Source organism: Engystomops pustulosus, chromosome 2, assembly GCF_040894005.1.
Source record: "Engystomops pustulosus chromosome 2, aEngPut4.maternal, whole genome shotgun sequence".
NCBI lineage: Eukaryota > Metazoa > Chordata > Amphibia > Anura > Leptodactylidae > Engystomops > Engystomops pustulosus.
In genome coordinates, this window is record NC_092412.1 from 187741031 (window position 1) to 187757397 (window position 16367).

Below are 16367 nucleotides of genomic sequence, written 5' to 3' on the forward strand. Positions count from 1 at the left end.
GTTGGATCAACCAAAATTGTAAACCCCAGGACTGGTAGAGACGGGTTGGAATTATATCAAATACTGTATTTTTGTTAATAACAAGGAGTTAGAAAAGGTGTTATTTTGTTATCTTGAGTTTATTTAAAGAGGACCTGACGCCTGATAAAATGGCACTAAAAATGGCACTAGTGCTATAACAGATGCAGCAGTGTTACACTGCTAGCTTTATTGGAAACCTGCTGCAATGTACACTAGAAACGCCGGACCGCTCTCATAGCGGCGTATTCATCAAGGGGGCAGGATTAGGAGCATCGACTGCCTCAGGACGCTCGGCAGTCACTGCCCAACTATGGAGTGGGGGGGGAGGTTCCAGAGAAGAGGCAGCACCTCGGACTGCCCCCTCATGAATATGTCAGACCGCTTACAGCGCAGTCCGGCATTTCTAGTGTACATCACGGCAGTGTCTGCTAGCGTTATCGGAGCAGTGTAACACTGCTGCATCTTCTGGTATATATTGATTGCTGGGCTGCTTTCCAGAAAGCATTACTTGCCAGGCATACCCACCATGCATGAAAAAAGTTTCCCTTAGCACCACAACTCCTGGGATGAGGTACCAACAGAGAGCTATTTATGAGTACCCCAGTTTGAGACTTTTTTGACCCAAGTAAGGTCCTAGAACCAAGGCTTATTTGCAATTTCTGTCTCTAGATCTAGTTTCCACCTGAGGGCGCAGAAAGGTTTAGTTATAGCACTGAAGTGAAGTAGGGCAGAGTAGATGATAGAAATCCCTTTTACATGGGGGGCTTAGAAGGTAAAAGAACCCCACTGTATTCTAATACATATACAAACTTATTACTCTAATACAATATTTCCTTTTGTTATTTTATAGATAAATCTAAATTATATAAACAGAATGCGAACAGGAATAGGGATCTACTTTGTTCAAACTAAATATTGTAAGAGACACCTGTGGACCCCCAGTGGTTATAACTATGCCACTGAATATAGGTTACTCCTATTTAACACAGCAATATCTTTATGTGTAGTTTAGCTATAGCATCATTAGCAACTAGTATCAGTTCTAACATAAAGCCAACACATGGTTGCATAAACCCTCCTTACAGATATCTGTTATATACCACAATTTGTAGTGACATAGCTGCTGCAGTGTATTTTTCAGCTATCAGTCCCATAGTCAAAATCTAAGGTGTCTACATAAGTTAACCTCTTAGGGACTCAGCCTATTTTGGCCTTTTGGATGGGGCCCCATTTTTCAAATATGCCCTGTGTCACTATAAGTGCTTATAGCTTTGGAACTCTATAATATATCCAGGGGATTTTGAGATTGCTTTCTCATGACACATTGTACTTCAAATTAGTTTAAAAATTTCGATGATATCTTTTGTGTTTAGTTATGAAAAAAAATTAAATTTGGCAAAAATTCTGAAAAATTCTTTACTTTTAAAGTTCTAAATTCTCTTCTTTTAATGCAGTTAGACATAGAACCCAAATAAATTCATAACTTTCATTTCCCTAATGTCTGCTTTATGTTGGCATGTTTTTTTAAGATTCCACATATTTTACTAGAATGTTATGAGGCATAGAATTTGGGTGCCATCTTTCAAATTTTTAGGAAAATCAACCAAAACCTGTATTTAGATGGACCTGCTCAACTTTTAATTGACTGTGAGAGGCCTAAATAATAGCTAGAATTGTTAATGACCCCATTATTGAAACTATACCCATAAAATTATTAGGTGTTTAGGTGTTTTATAGGGGTTAAAACAAAATGGTGTCATTACAAACATTGGTTGCAGCCTACAAATTGTAATATTTATTGACTATACATTCATTTTGGGTGGAAAATTAAACATTTGTAATGGATTAAATGAAAAAAGGCTCCACAAAGTTTGATACCCAATTTCTCCCCAGTACACTGATACCCCCCCATATGTGGTGGTAACCTGCTGTATAGGCCCGTAGCAGGCATAGAATAGAAGGAGACGCCATCCAGAGCAGATTTGCATTGTCAAATTGTACAGGCTATAATTTTTTTCTTTTTTTAATGTGGACCTTTAGGAGCTTATTTTTTTGCCACATGACATGCACTTTTCTGGTACGTAATTTTGGGGCATCTATAGCTAATTGGTGAGATTTCATAAACTCTTTGTTGGTGGAGGAAATAAAAATCATCAATTTTTAGGATTATTTTGTTGTGGGGTTTTTATGGGCCATTTACCATACCATAAAAATAGTATTTTGTTTTTATTCTATAGATCACCACAATTATGAAAATTTCTCATTTATATAGTTTTATTTTTTTTCCCATTTTTACTAAATAAAATGTAATTAGGTGAAAATGTTGTAAATTTTAGCATCACCGCCTTTGCATATGCTTTCATAAGCTTTTTCATTTTTCGCTGAAAAATCTGGTTAAGGGCTTATTTTTTGCAAAAAGCATTGCTCTTTTTAGTGGTCTTATTTTAGAGTGCGTAACTTTTTTATCACTTTTTAGAGCATTTTTTAAAGGGTATTAATTAAAAATTATCTTTTTTTCGGAGTTGATTTTTACGGGTTCCCTTTGCGGATCTAATAATTCTGATTTATTATGCAGATTGTCACAAACGCAGCCATACCAAATATGCAGGGGTTTTGTGTATTTTATTCTATTTTACTTAATAAAAGCTAATTTTGAGAAAATCTTGTTTTTTTTTATTTTTTGGCTGACAAATCTGGTTAGGGGCTTATTTTTTGCGAGAAGAGTTGTTATTTTTAGTGGTCTTATTTTAGAGTGTGTAACATTTTTTAATCACCTTTTAGAGCATTTTTTATATGTATAAATTAAAAATGATCTTTTTTCTGAACGTTTTTTGTGTTTTTTTTTCCTCGCATTTACCATGCTGGTCCAGTAATGATTCTGTTTTATTATACAGATTGTTACGGATGCGGCAATACTAAATATGTGGGGTTTATATTTGTGTGTTTGTGTTTTTTTATACTTTATTAAGTGTTTTATTGGAAAGTGACATTTTAGGGTCTTATATTTTTATGTAACTCAATGGGGTACACTCACTGGCACAATTAGACCTAGATAGGTGCTGAGAAATACACAATACCTCATATCCTGGTATTTAAAGAAAAGCATAGAAACTAACGTTGTAACTTTGCAAAAAAATATTTTTAGCATCTCGAACATTACAGATTTTTATGTGGAGTGCGAGATACAATGTTAGTTTCCATATATTTTTATGTATTTATGTTTTATTTATTATAATTTTTAAAGTTTAGTGTTTTTAACTTTTTTTACTTTTACATACTTGAACTTGAAACAGCGATGCTCTGATCGCTGGTTCAAGTCCAATACACTGCTCTAATATACTAATAAATTGTAGAGCAGTGTAAACTGCCTGGCATGCAGACGCATACGCTGACAGTTTGCAGTCAGACCCGGAAGGCACTTGGCAGAGCTTGGGGCTGCCCAGAAATGGATCAAATCCCCCGTTAAGCGGCACGGGGGATGCAATCCATAGGAGGAACACCCATACATGCCGCGGTCATGCTTGACCACAGCGTGTAAGGGGTTAACATTCCCGATCTGAGCTGTCTCTGATCGCGAGTGTTAGAGCGCGGTGTCAGCTGTAATATACATCTGACAGCTGCTGCTGAGCAGGTTCCAGAAGCGGGACGTTATAGAACGACCCCGTGCAGGAAGTATCTTCCCGCAGGGACCGACTATAACGTCCTGGTACGCGTAGGGGTTTAGGATTTACTGCTAACACTTCTCTGGTTTGATCACCAGGTGGTGCGAGCAAACAACTAGCATAAAACTCTGCTGACCTCTGGAAAAAATTATTAATGCATTAAAAATGACAGCAGCAAAAATTAATTTTTTTGCTGCACAAATGCTTCACAAACATTTGACACCGGTTTTGTTTGATTTTGTTAATGTGGGGGGGGGGGGGGCTGGCTGGCTGACCTATTGACCTTTAAAATTTGGTTAATATCTTCAAAACAAAAGCAGCAGAAACAAAAATTTGAGCTGCACAAACGTAGCACAATTGATTGGCACCAGTTTTGTTTGATTTGGATAATGTGGGGGGCTGTTTGACCTCTGATGACCTATGAAAACTTTTCTTAAAATCTTAAAAACGATGCACAAACCAGCACAAACGTAGCACAAATGTTTGACACCAATTTTGTTAGATTTGAACAAGGTGGGGGCCAACTTCACAAAGGTAAATGCATTTTGTCACATGGTCCCAGTGCTCTAGGAGCTAGAATCTGACCAGTGAAAGTCTACCTATGCTATTTTAAAACCGTGGCAACAATTTTGTGCAATGCAAATAGAACTCCAAACTGAGCAAACAGAGATAGCAGCTTTCAAAAGATAAACACTGAGTACATATACAGTGCACTTTCTGAATATAGTTACATTGTTACATTTTACAACATTTATCAATCTGAAAGTATAGTAGAGAAATTAATAATGAAAATGAAGTAGAGATATCACCATCAAAGGGCTATGTCTTGATTTGACATATACCCAACAACCTTATACGTTTAATGAATTTCTAACATTAAACAAGTTTCCTACTTTCTTACCCAAATAAACTGGCACAATGCAGCAAGGCAATTAATCAATCAATCAATTAATTTGTTTGCAGCTGCATTTTTTAAAGGCCTCATTATAAAAAAGCGAGGCCTAATTAAAACCAGAGCATAATTCCAATTATTCTCAAGCTGCTGCCTAAGCTCCCATAAAATAAAACCTGGCAGAAGCCTATGATGAAAATAAGTTTCACTTGAAAACAAATCACAGAACGCTTTTAATTGTAAATGAAGATGGGAAAAAATATACATTTCTAAGGTTTTTCCACACTCTATGCCTGATGAAGGCAAGACGGGATAAATTCTTCTAGCAATTTGTATTGTTGTTTAGTTTTTTCTTATCATAGTTAGACAATTATACAATATATGATGTATACTGGCTGTTCAAACATATTCATTTATAACCTTTGATATGTAGTTTATAACTTTCTATGAATAGCATTATAGAAAATTTTACTCAATCATAGTGGGAGAACACCTGCAAAGTCTCTACTGACTTGCTGACGCTAAGCCATCAGATGCCGTAATCACTATTTAGCATTCGTACATTCTCTTGGGTGTTGGGTAGTGAATAGGTGTTATATCTTAATATTAAATTTTAAATAACAAACTTAAATATGATTAGAATTTACATTTAATCTGCAACTTGACATCTTATCATCGGAAGGATAAACTGATAACCGTGGTGAACATTAATATTGAAAATGTAACATTTAAATCATGATGAAACATGTTTAGTTTGGTAAAACAATTTTTATAAACCAAATTATCCCATATTAGTAAATTAAGGAAAATGTCGTGTTTTTCATCCTACTTTCTTACGGTCTTGTTTGGGAATACACAGAAAGCCCAGTAAACCAAATAGACACTGAGCAAAGCTACATCATTCTTGGGTTAGGATTGCAGGAAAATTTAAAAACCAGGTCCTAGAAGGGCTTTACCCCTGTGGTCAGTGAATTGTCAATTGACCATTACCCGACTAGTCTAAAATTATGTTGAACGGGTGGAAGGAATGTATGCAGAGTTCACAGACTGAGCCCTCTCCATACATGGAAGGTGTTCACTGTATTACAAACCTGACACCTGACACTAATTGCTAAAAATGGTTCTGGCATGGACTGCAACAGTTAATCAAACATTTCCTATTATGCATCCAGTCTCCAACTATACTCATCATATAATCTTACATTAGGAAAGAATAAACAGTCATTAGGTTTTACCTGAATCAAAACTCGCTCAATGATTCTTAAATTTTTTTCTGCACCATATGAGTCCCCTATAGAAACTGCAAATCAAATTTTCATCTCTAAACGTTAGGGCCTTATCTAAAATGAAAATGAAACCAGATAGACAATTAGGTGGGTTCCAGCATTCCAGCAAAAACAAAAACTGTTAAAACGCCAACTTTAAGGGGTCTTCGTTAAAACCATATTCGTTGCAAGTAACATGGACACAGAAACATAACACACTAGACAAAAAAAACGCAGCAGTAATGCATTTCTTGACTATAACATCCTAGTCCTTACTCATATCCTATATTTTTGTACATAGGAGCAATATTATAGTAGTCATATTCTTGTACATAGGGGCAGTATTATAGTAGTTATATTCCTGTACATAGGGGGCAGTATTATAGTAGTTATATTCTTGTACATAGGATGCAGTATTATAGTAGTTATATTCTTGTACATAGGAGCAGTATTATAGTAGTTATATTCCTGTACATAGGGGGCAGTATTATAGTAGTTATATTCTTGTACATAGAATGCAGTATTATAGTAGTTATATTCTTGTACATAGGTGGCAGTATTATAGTAGTCATATTCTTGTACATAGGGTCAGTATTATAGTAGTTATATTCTTGTACATAGAGGACAATATTTTAGTAGTTATATTCTTGTACATAGGAGCAGCATTATAGTAGTTATATTCTTGTGCATAGGAGGAGTATTATAGTAGCTATATATTTTTGTACATAGAAGCAGTATTATAGTAGTTATATTCTTGTACATAGGGGCAGTATTATAGTAGCTATATTCTGACAATAGGGGACAGTATGATAGTAGTTATATTCTTGTACATAGGATGCAGTATTATAGTAGTTATATTCTTGTACATAGGAGCAGTATTATAGTAGTTATATTCCTGTACATAGGGGGCAGTATTATAGTAGTTATATTCTTGTACATAGAATGCAGTATTATAGTAGTTATATTCTTGTACATAGGGGGCAGTATTATAGTAGTTATATTCTTGTACATAGGGTCAGTATTATAGTAGTTATATTCTTGTACATAGAGGACAATATTTTAGTAGTTATATTCTTGTACACAGGAGCAGTATTATAGTATTGCAGAAAGGGAAAGAAAGGTCCTGCACTCCAGCGTCAGGATAAAATTCTTTGTATCTTTATGATATCCATTAAAACAGGGCAATGATACAAAGCACCACAAGCAGCACATGATCAATTTCAACAAGATCTATGGCATGAAACATATTAATACACACAGAACTGTGATGGCATACAATCATATATCATAGCTTTAATAGATTGGCATAAAGAGGAAATACAAACAAATTTTTTAAACTTTTTCTATAAAATGTCTGGAATTCCTAACAATGAATAAGATCTCGCCTTAGATTCCTTGCAGTTGGTGAGTTTGCAGTAGGAAGATCTAATTGCATTCTCCACGGTGTAATTTTTAATGTGATTAACCCCTCTTAGTGGCCTCGCTACTTTTTCAATGCCTTGTCTGTGACAACTTTTTTTTAAACCACTCTGAAATGTCTAGATAAAGCAGTAACATTCACTTTGTTGTTGGTAGCATCCAACAACTTCTGGTTGGCCTCGCACCTATCCCAGGGCTGTATCAGGTTTCTGTGCTCTATTTTTTTACATAATGTTTCCATTATAGAGTAAACAGTTAATATTAATTACAATGCATTGAACTTAAGTGTTATCCTCGATTTATTTCAATTAACATATAGAGAAAATAGGTTAAATACCTATTTCATAAAATAGAACAGACTTCCCAAGCTCAGAACCCTTATGCAAAGTGTATTTTTGCACATAATGCCACTAAAATTTCTTATTTTTACCCAATAACAATTTGGCCATTTACACTTGGGGGGAATTGTACTACGGGCTGTAGGCATGTTCTAGTTGATAAGTTATTGCTTCCTAAGGACATATAATTGAGGAATGTTTCCAGCCAATATGGTCCCTATTGGTTTAGCCGTATTCTTTTCCTGGCAGCCTCTTTTGCCTAGGCTACACACATATTTTACAAAGTGCTAACAGTGGATGTGTACAGAATATAGATTGCTCTTCTGCAAAGTTATGGAAAACTTCATGCAGTATGCCGACTTGACAGGAGGCTTATGCATTAAGTGTTGCCTTTAGCCGACATATGAATTACATGTAGTAATATTAGAAAATTCTATGAGACAAGAAGAGAAAAGCATATTTGCACTTGTATCTTTTACCTTTGTTGATACTATTATTATGTGAGACTCGTCTGGTACTTTGAAGACTGGAAAAATGGGAGAAATTTCTAAGAAGAAAGCTTACCACTTTGCTTGCTTGTGCTTCCAAGATAGCACTGAAAGCAGACACAGAGGCAGAAATTGCTAGTGGCTTCTCGGATGCAGGAGGTGAGGCCCAGGTTTCCGCAGGTTTCATAGAGCATTCCTTTTACAAGTCTTTTACTACTAGAAAAAGTAGAAGCCATACATTCTCCAACATATCATGAAGGTCAAAGAATCTCTTGATTAGTTAGTTCTTTCCTCCCTTCGTGTTCCTCCTCTGTTGACGCTAGCATTGGAACTGTCCACTATATACCTAACTGTACATTTACTTGCACTATTTATTTGGTTCACACAATTTTTTTTCTGTTTTGGGTCTTTATTCTAGCTCCCAAATGTAAAACTTGTTTTTACTCTACACATCTTCCTTGAAATAAATCTCCACTCACATGTACTAGTTACAATAAGAAATACATATACTTGAGATCCTTAATATCAAGATTACTTAACAGTATATTACCTTCCCTATTCTGTTATGGCTTAGATTGTGGTGTGTTTGCACAATGTTAGATGTGTTGGTAATCCGAAAAAAATGTAGCCTATTGTTGCATATTCTTATGAGGCAGAAAACTAATGCTATTAAGCTACAGAAACACATTTCAAGACTAGGAAACTACCACACCAGGGATTTTTAATGGTGGCTCCACAGCACTTATAGAAAAGGGACCAGAGGGGTTAGCGTCATGATAACAATCACACGCCATTTACATACCATACTGAATTCATAGATCCTAAATGTCACTATCGACTTATTAAAGGAAAAATCAGAAATACGTTAGTGACTTTTGATAACCTACGTTAACTGCACCGATTCCCACAGCACCTCACTTAGAAAAGTGGTCAAGGTTTTGTGAGCATGTGAATCCCTTGGCCTTGTTCACAAGTGGTGAATACTGAATACGAATAGTTCACATAATTCACAAATGCCCACCCCACATACCACAGGCTTGACTACTTATTTATCTCTAAATTTCAGATCATACCTCCATTTCCCTCCAATTACAGCTTAGAATTTTTTGCAAAGGAGGCTGATGTTAGAGGCTTAATAAAACCATCATTGCTAAACCCAAGGAGATGTCTACGATCATATTTTGATGAAAAGCAAGTGGAACACTTTTCATCCCTCACTTGGCAGTGGCTAAATCATCTCCCTGGGTTCTCGTATCAAACATACTCATACTGCACAACTCAACAGTTTGCAGAACTCAGCACTAAAATCCTCACACAAAAAATGGCAAAAGAGGAATCCCTAACTTAGCTTACTGCTTTATTCCATAGTGTTAAATACACAGTCTGCTAAATTTCCCCAGACCTTGCAATATTCAATATGAGGCAATAGGGGCAATGAAATGACATTGTCGTTAGTACATAAAGATAGAGAGAGGGCACATATCCTTAAGCTTCATTTATAGAGTTGTATTAGGGCTTGTTATCTGCAGGATAGTACTTATAGTACTATCCTAATGTCAGTTTTTAATAATTCTTTTATATGCTTTGTAATGGGAAACAAAGAAAATCCAAATCAATCTTCTTATGGATTTCTTATTAACATATTTCACCGTACTGTCCATGTTATGCTTCTACCTTAGTCTTGGGTTCTGTAAGATCACATAGATGTCAAATTTATAATTTTGTTAATGTTTTTACTTACCGTACTGCCCGTATGCTCTATCTTTTCCTGTGTTTACGGCTGGGCACCTTGCCTGGCTCTGGAGAGGGGAGAGCAGTGTGCTACGCCTTTGGTACTGACTCGGGCATAGCAAGTGTTGGTGTGAAAGTACCATTACGTCTATGCTTGGCGGGTTTTGTTCAAATATTTATATCACAAGATGTATGTCTATAGTATTTTTTAATGTAAGATGATTTTGCAATATTTTGCTTGAAGCACAATTCCTAGCAGAAAATACAATTTCATATGAAGGCATAAATCAGAATATGTATTTCTATAGGTACATGATATAGATCTGACGAAACTATTTCTGTCATTGTGTAATGTTGCAGGTTAACCAATTGGGCATTGTCAACACATAAACCAATATTTTTTCTTTTCCTCTAACATTTGTTTTTCTAAAAAAAAACACAACCTGAGTGAATATCATTTTTATGAAACAGAGCCAGTTAGTATGTTGTGTACATGCACCTATTATTATTCTCACAATGATGGTCTAACAATAAAGCATAACTATTTGTTAAAAATTGTAGCCGATCTTGAACATTCTATTCTATGAACGAAATACAAAGAAGAATGTTCCTGAAATGTTAAAGAAAGACAACCTTACAATATTGAGCACAAAAGTTGAACAGTAATTAAAAATGTGAAGTGAAGACAACAAAGAGTGCAGCCAAACATGCATAGCTAAACTACTTAATGAGGCACATAGAAAATTAGCCACAGACAAGGTAATGATACATCAGTAGAAATGTCAAAAGCCACAATAGCTCCCTTTCTAGCATCACATCTGTCATCCTGTTCTATTCTTTTATGTGCTTGACTAATGATGGTCAAAATCCACACACAGGCTTTTTTTTTCCATTCTGATGTATTCAGAGTACAGTATATTAATTTAATTTGTCCTTTCTGCGAAAATGTAAAGTTATACACTTAAACCATGGGAACCATAGTACAATTATGTTCTAAACAGTCAATTAGTTGGTAAAACTACTGCTGAAAAAGACTTGGGGTAAACTTCATTTTAGTGACCACAGCCAGGCAGCTGTTGCTAAAGCAAATAAAATTATGGGTAGTATCAAGAGAGGAATTCTCATGGTAAGAACATAGTTTTGCCCTTAAACAAATCACTGGTTGGACTTGATGGACTTTTTCCAGCCGTTTATTCTATGATACTATGAATATCTAATCTAATTCACCTGATTATGTATATACAGTATAGTAGACTGGTACTATATGTTTAGGATGCATTTGTTGCAATTGTCATCTCTCTCTGCTTTCTGCAGTCTGCTTTTTGGGTGCGGGCACTGTGCTATAGTCCTGGCCAGTAAGGTGTGATTCATCAGGAAACTCTAAACTTGCAGTCCACTCCCAAACAAATCCCTGTACCTGTGGAGAATTGTAGACAACATCTCTCACAGAAAAGTGCCTGAGCAAAAAGTTTCACAGCTTGCTAGTCCCTAAAGAGATGTCTATCTGGACTCAGTTTGTTTCACTGACTGTGCAACTATTCCACTTTCTCTTGTTAAACTAGAAAAGCTAAACATAAAGATCATGAGTAGGGACATAACTAAGAAAGATTGGACCCAATGGGTGTGGCCAAGCTGAGTATGCGAACGGACATGTGCTGCCTGAGCTCCTGCTCTATATCTGAGCAAAATCCTGTCTCTACCCTTGGAACAGTGATCCAGTACCTCCAAAAAGACTCAGAAAGTGTTCTTATCCATCTCTGGTATCATGCTATGGTAACTAACGCAGATAAGGGGAATGACAAAGTGGGTAGCAAGACGGAGGTGGCTATGACACATGGCCCTGCTAAGCAGTCCAAAGTCCTAAAAGTCTTAGATGTGGTGGCATGCCTGGAGCAATTTGCCTGTACATCCCCTCTATATTGCTTCGCTTACCTACTAAACAGTTGGCTGCAGGTACTGAACGAGAGTGTGAAACTGAGGCTCTGCGGACCTAAGATGGTGCCGATTTGGGCACAGCTGCCTACTGTCACCCTTTCTATTAGCCCTCGCAGTAGAACTACTGACACAAATAGTCAGAGGTGATTTCTCAATTACAGGTCTCAAATGAAAAAATAGCAAGGTTGGGATTTGGGGCAAACTACCTCTGTCTGCTATTGGTAGGACCAGTTTAGCAAAAATAATCCCAATCCCAATGTCCCAACTTATTTATATAGTCCACAATACCCTGATTTGGATCCCGCTTAGATAGTTTTATAAGTCTTCAAACCCCCTTCAGGGAATTAATTGTGAAGAAGGGTATAGCTCAAGTTAAATATGAAACCATCCAGAGAGCTAAGGAGTCCGATGATTTGCCTGCCCCAATAGTTGGGTTCATTTTTTTTACTCTCTCAGATCCACCATCTTAAGGGATGGGGAGAGGAGGAGTGTGGGAGCACAGTGGGGAACTCACTAAAAGCAGTGGTGAAACATAAAGCCCTTCTATCAGCAGTGGAGGCTTGCTAACCGCAGAATCTCTACTTCGTCTCTTATATGGGAAGTGTATATGGAAATAGTTCATTATAATGTGCAATTTGCATATTGTAATGAATGAGGAGGAAAATTCCCATATACTGCCGTACTGAGGCATGCCTTCTGACTGATTCGGATTGAGCGTGGGATTTAATTTTCAAATGGTGTTGCAAGACAATGCACTTAAATGCACCAGGAAGAAAGTGAACTCCATTGTACCTGAGAGGGGAAGCGACACATTCGGATATCGGGCGCATGATCTTAATGAATCGCAGCATAGTGCATTCCCATCGGAAAATGCATTTATTGTGAACTTCATTGGACAGGTAAGTAAATGTGCCCCAATGTGTTATTTTGTTACCCTGTGGGAATACCCCTTTAATGAATTTACTAATAAACATTCCTCAAGCTGTTATACAGAAAATGTAGATATTTTTGCATTTAAGTATTCAGCCCCTTTTCTTAGTATAGATTAGAAGCGCCTTTTGAGCTAGTGCAGCAACTTTCTCATACCTGGATTTGGGGATCCTCTGCCTCTTCCTTGCAGATCCTCTCCAGTTTCCTTAGGGTGAATGGTGAATGTTGGCAGAAGCCATTGTCAAGTCTCTAAAGAGACTCTCAATTGGGTTTAGGTAAGGGATCTAGCTGGGCCAGTTAAAAATGTCCACAGAGTTGTTCAGAAGTTACTGCTTTGTTATTTTTGCTGTATGCTTAAGGTCTTGCATCTGTCACATCCCCGCCGTGGTCCGCCGGAGTTCACCTTCTTCTTCCCAGTGCTTGTAAGTGCGTGTCTTGCGACACAATTCGAAATGTTAAATCCCGCGCATAGTCCGAATCCGTCGGGTTGTCCGATGGCCCACACATCGATTTGTGTCACATGCAAGCCGGCGCCGATACGCCAAAATCTGATCGGGTGCAGCAAAATCCCCTGTTAAATGCGGCACAAAAAGGAAATTGTCGGGAAACCCCCCAAAAATGTGCTCCGTGGACCCTTAGTAAATGAGCCCCAATGTGTTACATGAGGCAGAGAACTCTGGGAAGAAGAAAGGAACACGCTCGATCAAATGTGCAGACATGTAAGCCAATTAGTGACCGGCAGGCTTATATGATGTCACAGCCCTATAAAAACAGACGTCCATTTGCAATCCCGTCATTTCACATTGCATGTGCTGTCTCTGAAGTCTAGCTGCTTGTACTCAGTAGCTGATGGAGTGATTTTTTCTCAAAGTCCAGGGCATCCATTTTGGAGGATCTTTGTACCCCACGCGCCTGATGCCACACACCTGCCTGATTTCCCCCTGCCTCAGTTACAGAGGGAAACTTGTAAAAGAAGTGAAAATAAGTGAAAATATTCTCCATGGGTCTTTTATGACTTCATGGGGACATATAAAATAAAAACACACACAAAAAAAAATTAATAAATATTCATAAAAATACAATACATTAGTCAAGTTCACAGCTGCACCACTTTAAGAAGCTTAGTTTGGGTGCTCGCCCTTCTCAGTGGTTTGACTCTCCACCTCTTCATGCACAAAAGTAAAAAATAGGCTGCACACCAGCCTATTTTTTTACTTTTGTGCATAAAAATACAATGACATTTGCCCATATTATGAAAAAATCCCCCGCTACACTACAAAAAGCATCGCCATAGTCGCCCTTTTGCCCGAGACTATACATATTATATACTAAAACGACTGAAACAAAATAAGGAATTCATTAATAATGTTCATTTTGAGTTGATTTGAAAATTTTAAATAAAGTACTATAAATCACAAAAAAAGCCTTTTTTCCAGTTTTTACCCCAAATAAAATTTTAAAAAATGTTTAAACATTTATTACCTTTTTAACTAGCTTTATGTGTCCCAAAAAAAACGCTGCAAAAATATTTAAGGTAGCATGCAAAAAAAAGTTATGGTCCTTAAACCGACGCTTAGTGTAACGTAATTCACTAAAGATGTCGATCACAAGTGCCTTTTCAGGTCACGTCACTAAGGGGTTAATGTACATTAGTGTACATATATGAGCAATAGAAGAACTGTTTTGATCTTGCAAATTGGCTGCAATGAAACAAAGAGTAAAAAATTTTAAGTGGTCTGTATACTTTCTGTACCCACTGTACATCAAAATAAACTGTATGGATAAATACTTAAAGGGGTTATGCCACGAAACAATTAACTACAAAAAGCTGTCAAAGAGGTTAAAATATTTCAAAAATCTATTTGTAAAGGTTACCTGGAAGTAAAGATACCTTTCTATTTGTTATTATGATGCGTGTTCAGCCTCTACTCTGTTCCACACAGAAGCAGATGTGGGAGGGGCCAGGCACATGCACAGCACTGACAGCGGCAGTTATTGCACAACTCAGTGCTACAGAGCGCTCAGCCTTCAGTCTCCTTCCACCTGCTGTGCTCAAATAGTCCCTGCATTTATTGATCCAATAGAAGTCCAATTGAAATGTGTCGCACGCCCCATGTTAAAAGTGCACCAAAAAAAGTTGGTGCAGTCTGTCAAAGCAGTGCAGGGGGCACCAGATTCATGAAGAACGTGTGCCAGAAATCCTGAATCTGGCGCCCCCTGCACACTACACAGGACACTGCACATAGTACACATGTACTATGTATTCTCACAGCATCATGGTCGGTCAGGCTGACATGCATGGCGGAAGTCTAGGTGGTTGCAGGGGAGGCAAACCCCACGTGTATCGTCACTCCAAAGTGCCACTTACCCCTGAGGAAGTCACTTTGAAGTGAGGATACGCATGGAGTATGACCGACCATGATGCTGTGAGAATACATTGTTTTGCTCTTCTTGTATGCATTGATTGTACAAAATGAGGTGCAATAGTTGTTTTTATGACTTTTACTAATAAACTTTTGTATTTTTGCATGTTGATTGAATCTCTTTCTGTGTATTTTGTAAGGAATTGCAACCAAATCACTAGATAGATAGATATGTGTTAGATAGATAGATAGATGGGAGATAAATAGATAGATAGATAGATAGATAGATAGATAGATAGATAGATAGATAGATATATGGATATGTGATAGATATGTGATAGATAGATAGGAGATAGATAGGAGATAGATAGATATGTGATAGATAGATGGATATGTGATAGATATGTGATAGATAGATAGATAGATAGATAGATAGATAGATAGATAGATATGTGATAGATAGATAGATAGATAGAAGATAGATAGATAGATGACAGCTTCTCACATGTTGCTGATCTTTAGCTACTTCCCTGCTAGTCAGGCACAGGGGCCCCTTTGCAGGAGAGCAGGGTAACATGGAGGGACAGTGAATGGTGGAGAGTACAGGAGGAGGACTGCATCAGGAGAGGTCAGAGCTCAGCCCAGGGCCGATTCTAGCATATTTGCTGCCTGAGGCGAATATTAAAATGCTGCCCCCCCCCCCCCGTTAAGTAAATGCGGAAAACTTTACTAACAATTAACAACCCTACAGACAGCTCCCTGACACTGTGTGACTGACTACAGGATCTGAGAGGCATTAGTGACATCTAGTACCTTATAGATCAGGGGTCAGGAACCTTTTGGCTGAGAGAGCCGTGAACGCCACATATTTCAAAATGTTATTCTGTAAGAGCCGTACCATAGTCCCAGTGTCACGCGTACCCATGGGTACCACTGCGATCTACATCTCGGATCGCAGGCACACCCGTGCCCCTCTCCATGGCGGCACCCCTTTCTGAGCTCACTCTACTCACCATTTTCCGGCTCACATCCCGGCATAGTGATCTATAGAATAAAAATTTTATAGTATTTTTAGTGTATGGTGTACGACCCCCCAAATATACAAAAAAAAGACACCCCAGATTGACAATTTTCTTTTCCTCCATACATTAAAGAGTTAATAAAATCTCATCAAAAAGGTATAGACCCACTTAGATTAAGTATTTGTAAAGTGCATCTCATAAGCCCTTATATGTCCAAATTGCCCAAAAAGATAAAGATAAAGTGCTAGTGCACCGCTGATTGGCACTGCCCACTTCCCGGGTTCCTATAAAGACTGGCGGC